Source organism: Lynx canadensis, chromosome B3 (genome assembly GCF_007474595.2).
Source record: "Lynx canadensis isolate LIC74 chromosome B3, mLynCan4.pri.v2, whole genome shotgun sequence".
NCBI lineage: Eukaryota > Metazoa > Chordata > Mammalia > Carnivora > Felidae > Lynx > Lynx canadensis.
Window position 1 is genome coordinate 49,071,972 of NC_044308.2, and position 7,245 is coordinate 49,079,216.

Genomic DNA, 7,245 nt, shown 5'->3' on the forward strand with positions numbered 1-7,245 from the left:
TAGAACTGAAGAAATATGGTGATTTCTCTGATTTCTTTCCAGCTATTTATCCTCTCCTAGGTACTTTTCCTATGAGGTAAGTACTGTGATTACCTAATTTTATAGAGGCTTGGAGTGAAATTACTTTAAATGGCATAGCTGGAATTTGTTTATTTTTTTTATTTTGTTTTTGTTTTTGTTTTTGTTTTATATATATATGAAATTTATTGACAAATTGGTTTCCATACAACACCCAGTGCTCATCCCAAAAGGTGCCCTCCTCAATACCCATCACCCACCCTCCCCTCCCTCCCACCCCCCATCAACCCTCAGTTTGTTCTCAGTTTTTAACAGTCTCTTATGCTTTGGCTCTCTCCCACCTACACCTGCCTAAATAACCCAGAAAACCGCCAGAGGCATAGCTGGAATTTGAACCCAGATCTCTCTGAGTGGGGAGCCCATGCTCTCAACCTCTCCCCAACAGGAAGGGCTATTGTCCCTGAAGAAAATGTTCCCCTGCGCTGTCTCCCATGGCATTCCCTTAAGGTAACTGCACCTACAATACTATCTGTGACTGCTGTATGTCCTATTTAAACACGTCTTTTTCAGCTTGGCTTCTTGTATTCATCACTCTACTGAAGTGGTTTGTCTTAAACTCAACAGTGACCTCTTTACTTCCAAATCTAGCAATCTGTTCTTTCAGTTTGAATTTTCCTTGACTTAATCCCTATCTGACATAGCCTACAATTCTGTCCTTGAAACTCCCTCTTCTGTGTTTTTAGTAACTTGCTACTTATGTTTAATGCTTCTCTGGTTATGAGTAAATCTTATTTTGGTTAACCTATTTATTCTCAGCTTTTTCCTTTGCAATGGTGTATCAGAAATGTATGAGAAGGATCCAGTTGGTTTCTAAATCCTCACTGAATGAAAGTGATGAATTTGGGGGTGCAAAACAAACTTTGACTTTGAAATCATGGATCTTGCTAGAACCCTCTCTTCTTTGCTCCTGTGTTGTGCATATTTTTATTATTGAGCTTACAGTGTTGTATTCTAATTATGTTCACTTGTCTTTGAATCCTACTTGATTGAAATCCTTGTGGGTAGAGATTGTATTTTATTTCTGTTCCTCCAACCCCTGTTCAATGCCTGGCATATAAATGATTCAACACTGCTGAGGCAGAACCATAATTCACTATTGTAGTGGTAAGAGAAACCGTTTCCTGATATCTTGTGTTGCAAGGAAATGTTACTTATGAGGCCTCTAGCCCAAGGAACAGATCAGTCAGGATGGATCAGGGGACTGTGGTGATGTCTTTTCTCTTTTTTACATGGAGACTTCATAGGTCCCAGATTGAAATTAGTCTTGGATTATTTGCTAGTTTTTGGTAGCTAATTTGGAAGTTCTGATTTTTTCACATATGAGGGTAAAATTAGCCTTTGTCTGGACGACAAACTCTCCTATTGGAAAAAAAAAACCCATCAAAGGTAACCCTATAATATCATTTAAAAGATCATTGTATCAAAGACTGTAGGGTTAAAGATTCTGTCAATAAATGGTTCCCAGAATTTTGGATCAGTTGCTTTCTGGAAGTGCTCAACTTGTCCTTCTCAAGGAGCTTCTTTTCCTCATATCATCTGACTCCCTTAGCCCATTTACAGCTCAGACTAAGAGGATGGTAAGTCTGGGGAAGATTAGGTCCATTATGGGCTAGCATGATGGGCTTTCATCACTCTTCAGTTTGTTGGGTCATTTTGATTAGATTTGATCCAGTTCATTGTCTGCTTCTGAAGCCAGTCATGTATATCCACAATTAATGGTAATTCAGCCATGTAACAAAGATGTTTTTTAAAAGAATTGAATTGAATATTTTTTTAAAAAGAGGGCAATGACATAATCATTGACCCTACCATTTTAATGGTTGATTTTAGAGTCCATTATACCTATTTCTCCTTTGTTTTGTCAAATGATTCAAGTTCAATCCATAAAGCACTTTTCTTTTTTTTAATTAAAAACATTTGTCTTAAGGGGTGGCTCAGTTGGTTACGCGTCCCACTTTGGCTCATGTCATGATCTGTCAATTCGTGGGTTTGAACCCTGCTTTGTGCTCTGTGCTGACAGCTCAGAGCCTGGAGCCTGCTTCCAATTCTATGTTTCCCTCGCTCTCTGCCCCTCCCCCACTCCTGCACTCGCTCGTGCTCTCTCTCTCAAAAATAAATAAACATTAAAAAATAAAAAAGTTTGTTTAATGTTTGTATATTTTTGCGAGAGAGACGGAGAGTACGCTTGAGCAGGGGAGAGGCAGGCACAGAATCTGAGGAAGGCTCTGATCTGTCAGCGCAAAGCCTGACGTGCGGCTCCAACCAACCAATGGTGAGATCATGACCTGAGCCCAAGTTGGATGCTCAACCCACTGAACCACCCAGGCGCCCTGTTATACCACACTTTTCTTAAGCCACTAATTTGTCTGCAGAGCTACAGCTGCAGAATGTTTTAAAAACAACCCAGGTAGCTGCAGAGGCCATAGAGAAGCAGTGTGGCAGGAAGGCCAATAGAGGGCGCTGGGCTATTTGAGATAACTTTGGAAGAGATGGAGAAGTCTGTTAACCAGCCTTTCAAAGAGAAGAAAAAAAAAAAAAAAGGAGGCACACAACGTTTTTTATCTAATTCTCTGAGGAGCACAATGGAATTTTAAAAAGTGAAAATGGAAAAATTATCTTTAGGTCTGACTTCTATGCAATGAAAATTTTCAATGCTGGCTGTTGATCAGTTACAAACATCTTATACAACCTAATGTGTACACACTCTCCTCTCTATTTCATTTTGCCAGGGGGGCGATAGTAAAGTATTTAAATTATTCAAAGATCAGGCTGTGGAAGTAATTTGACTCTGGTAACTTTGTGGGTGACAGTTGGAATAAAAGAAACTCTGATTATGTAATATCTGGTTCCTAGTGAATATCTTTTTTCCTTCTGGAATTCTGCTTACCTCCAACCATTCCTTCCTTCCTATCTTCTTTCAGAAGTTGGAGTTGGTGCTTAGTTTCTATAATCTTCTTTGGGGGAACGGATTGGTAAACTTATTATTCTTGTTCCTTCTCTTAGTGTCTTTGGATACCGAGATTGATTCTTGCCCCTTGCCTTATTTTCTGTCTTTTCTCAGAGACCTCAGTTGGAGAAAGTTAGGAAGAAGGTGGCAGATGAAGGAAGCTGGGGCAGTGGAGGCTGACTGAGTTTGGAAGATATATTCAGTGGCTTTCTGGTTGGTTGCTTGGGTCTCTCAATTCTTTCTCCACACTCCGCCCCCTTCGCCCCCCAAACCTGCTTTGGTCACATGGCCAAACTTCTTTATTTTAGCCCTAGCAGCTCTCTCCCTTTTCATTCCATACACATTTCTCCAGTACACTTTCAGGCCTCTGATATTTGTTGTCTCCTAAAATTGTTTCAGAGTTTTCCCTCAGATAATGTATCATGGTTACAGCTCGCTGGGTAGGTAGGCGATTTTCACTGCTAAAGGTCTAAAGCATCTCATAAAAACAACTTATGCATATATTGTCAAAGAAAAGCAAAAACTTGTAATTATCTCAGAACTTTAAAATTCATTATAGCAATATAAAAGTGCTCTTAAGCAGGGAATGCTCCATCTTTCCTTTGAACTCATCTATACTTTGTTTTAATCAAACGAATCTCACCGGTTCTGAAACAGTTAAAAATTTATAAAACCTCATTCATATTACTTCAGTGGATTCTTGGACTCAAGTTCTTTAGGGATAATAATTTATCTTCAATAATTTATTTTGAAAAGAGTCATATGACTTAAAATAGGATGGTTGTAAGGTAATTTATTCATTTGAAGTTAGTGGCAAATAGTTGGTTAGGGCAAGCTAGCTGAAACAGAGATTGAAATATCCATTAAGGAAAAAGTTTAGAACACTAAAATTTGACCCCCAGAATAAGCAGCAGGAAGAAGGATGGATAATGGGGAAAAGCAAATAAGAGATTTAGAGTGAGATATGTTTGTTTTTAAGAATTTATCTTAAAGAGTACCTATAAAAAATTATGAAACATGAAATGAATATAAAAAGTCAAGGAAAAATGAATTATTCTCTTCTCCTGAGACAGTAAGAAATGGGTAAAGGGAGTAAAGTAATGTTAAACTTAGGACTTTTTGTAAATTACCTCTATTCCTAAAGCACATCTACACTTTTCTCTGAAAACCTAACACATTTCAATTCTCTAGCTATAAATGCCTTCATACAGGTTGTTTTAAATTTTTTTTAATGTTTATTATTTTTGAGAGAAAGAGAGACAGAGTGCAAGCAGGGGAGGGGCAGAAAGAGAGAGGGAGACACAGAATCCAAAGTAGGCTCTACGCTCTGAGCTGTCAGCACAGAGTCCGACACGGGGCTCAAACCCACGAACCATGAGATCATGCATGACCTGAGCTGAAGTCAGACGTTTAACTGACTGAGCCACCCATGCACCCCCATACAGGTTGTTTTATAATGAATTTCCAAAGGTATCCTTTACTGCACTTCAGAGTATTGTATTCTATAGGCAATTAAATCATTATTGGTCAAATTGATATAGAAAGGGGAGCTCTCTCCCCTTTGGATTATATATGATTGAGGTTTGGTGTAAGCTCTAAAATTCTGAATTCTCATCCTCAGTAGAATTCCATTTTGGATGCATCTTTTTATTAATAATTACTTGATGCCAGTTGTGTCAGAGTTTTGTGTTTGGTCTGGGCCTACATAGTAGAAGGGCAACCATAGAAAGCCTGTTGTGACTTGAGTCTTTGGCTGTGAAATGAGGGACCCTGAATCATCCGCTCTGCTTCGTTATTAACAGGGCCCCTAAACCTGTTTTAGGCATAGTCGTTGCAGATGTTAGTATCTTATTAATGCTATGGGAGGGGCATTACCCTGTACGCAGTAGATCCACCACAAGATCTGTGTTCTAGGATATACATGGTTCAGTATAACCAGGGTTAACAGAGTGTGCTGGAGTCACTTGGCAAAGTACTGGTTTTAGAGATGAGATCTAGGAGAAGAGTTGGCCCATTCAAAACCTGAGAGTGCTTACCATAGACTGTGTTCTTCTACTGATGGTACAGAAAAAGGAGGCAGAGTAAATCTACCCATATACACCACAGCCCAGGCCCTTTGCCTGTATTGTGAATGGGGAGACATGGAGTTGGGGAAAATATTAATTAATTAAAAAAGAAAGAAGAAAAAAGAAAAAAAAATACCTGAGGCTGTTTGCCTCAGTGGCCTCAGGTAATCTGTATATTTTCTTTGGGAGGCTGGGATGTTGAGAGGAGTGGTTGTAGGATAGAAGTAGAGGGATGCTGATTGTAGGAACCAAAGGTATTTCCCTCTTGGTGGGAGCTTGGTTGATTTGGAGAATATGACAGATGCTTTGGTTTTGGAAGTAAGACCTAGAGTAGATGGAATGGACTATAGTCCTTCAAATAAGAAAGCTGAGTGCTGGGGAGGAGGGGGGATTGGAGTCATTAATTGGCATTTTGGTAGGAGTTTATGGTGTGTAGGCAATAACCCTAACATCTTCATTCTTTGGCCTCTCCCTTCTCCTGAAGGCTTGGGAGGGGTGTCTTGAAATTACAATAAGAAATTAGTAGAGCCAAGAGTTCTACTTTTAGGTAGAAATGAAGTTTTGTTGAGGAATTGTCATCATTTCCAAGGAAGTCATGAGTGGCAGAACAATAGCCAAATATTCCAGACTAGTAGTGTGAGAAGGTACCTGAAAGCAGAATATCTCTGAGGGGTACTGGTGTCCCCCCACCCCTCCCACCCTTGGCAGAGCATGTCTGACTTTTGGCTCGTTGTGCCTGTGGCTAGTTGGCAGTGAAGAAGAAATAGAACACCACTGGGCTACTACAGCAGCAACAGGCAACCTCTCCTTTTTGTACTAGAGACTTTGACCTTCAATTACTTGTGGGTTCTTAGCTTCTACCCAGATGGCTGAAGCTACTTACATATGACTTTTGCATAAATGTGATACTATTGTGCATATTTTAGGGATTTTTATAGGATTTGTTAACCAAAACACATAAATCTATTCCTATCTGCTAGACTCTCAGACTTTGGTATATGGAATTACTCTCAGACTTTGGTATATGGAATGAAAGATAAAAGTTGATGTAATCAAAGGAAATGCATATTTGATTTCAGATTAATTGAACTGAAGGTAGAAACATGAAAATGCATTAACTCTAACAGTAGCTTTAAACAGAATAAACTATGGACTTTTCAAAGGATTATGATTACCCTTAATCATGCCAAAATGAAGCTTGAAGCAATTATGGATAATACAGATGTATTATTAATACCAGCTGAAACCCAGGTTTTGATTATATAAGAAAACAGGCTTAGACTTTTGGCAGATGGTTAACTTAAAAGTTCAAGTAAATCCAAGTTTTTAAATATGGAAGATGTAGGGAGCATTTCAGCTTGATAAACCCAGATTTATTTTCTCCACAGGAAATCATTGAAACTGGAATTACCTCAGCAATTTACAAATGTGACTCTGTTCTTTAGAAAGTAACTGTGCCTTTGTTTTTCTGAATCCTCAAGTTTATAATTTTCTAATGCGTTGTGTTTGTCAAACTATGACGCGGAAGCCTTTTTTTTTTTTTTTTTTTTTTTTGACATGTGTAGACTTCCATTAGCTTTTCTTCTCCTTTGTTAACCTTTCTTGATTCTCTTTCTATGGGAAGTCCCTGGATTGTGATAGTGTAAATGGGCATCATGATGGATGGGAGATTCTTTCTTGCTACAGCAGTGTGATTCCCAAATGAATATGGAGCATGGAAGCAGGACAAATAAATGTACTGAAGTTGGTGGAGCTAATAGAATGGTTTCTTACAGTTTAACAAGGACAAGGAAGAATCTTTGACCTAAGTTCAGTCAGAACTGTACACCAGGGTCAAGGATGTCAGCACTGTTGTCTCACTTTTTGGCTTCAGTATTCTAGAGCAGGGTATCTGCCATGCTGTTTTCCCCTATTACTGCTTATAAGAGGAAGAGCATTTTTACTCTGCAGGAAAGTGGAGGAGTGAAAAGACCAGAGCCCTGGGAAATCACATTATCTTTCATCAATTAGGCAATTGTGTTTTATGAGAGAATGTGATTTGAGTTTCAGTTGAGTATAAAACAAACTATTGGGAAGAATTTGGTTGCAAATATCCAATGTAACTTTTTGGAGTAGAGGAATAAAGTGGAAAATGACAGCAAGATTGAGAGAAAG

General features: G+C 38.8%; 1 non-coding gene across 1 annotated transcript; it reads left to right on the forward strand.

Annotated features, from left to right (window-relative positions):
- The first annotated feature begins 5,044 nt into the window (after positions 1-5,044).
- On the forward strand, positions 5,045-5,170 carry LOC115517518. Its single transcript, XR_003969959.1, has one exon. It is a non-coding gene; the product is annotated as a small nucleolar RNA SNORA51 (small nucleolar RNA).
- The last annotated feature ends 2,075 nt before the right edge of the window (positions 5,171-7,245 follow it).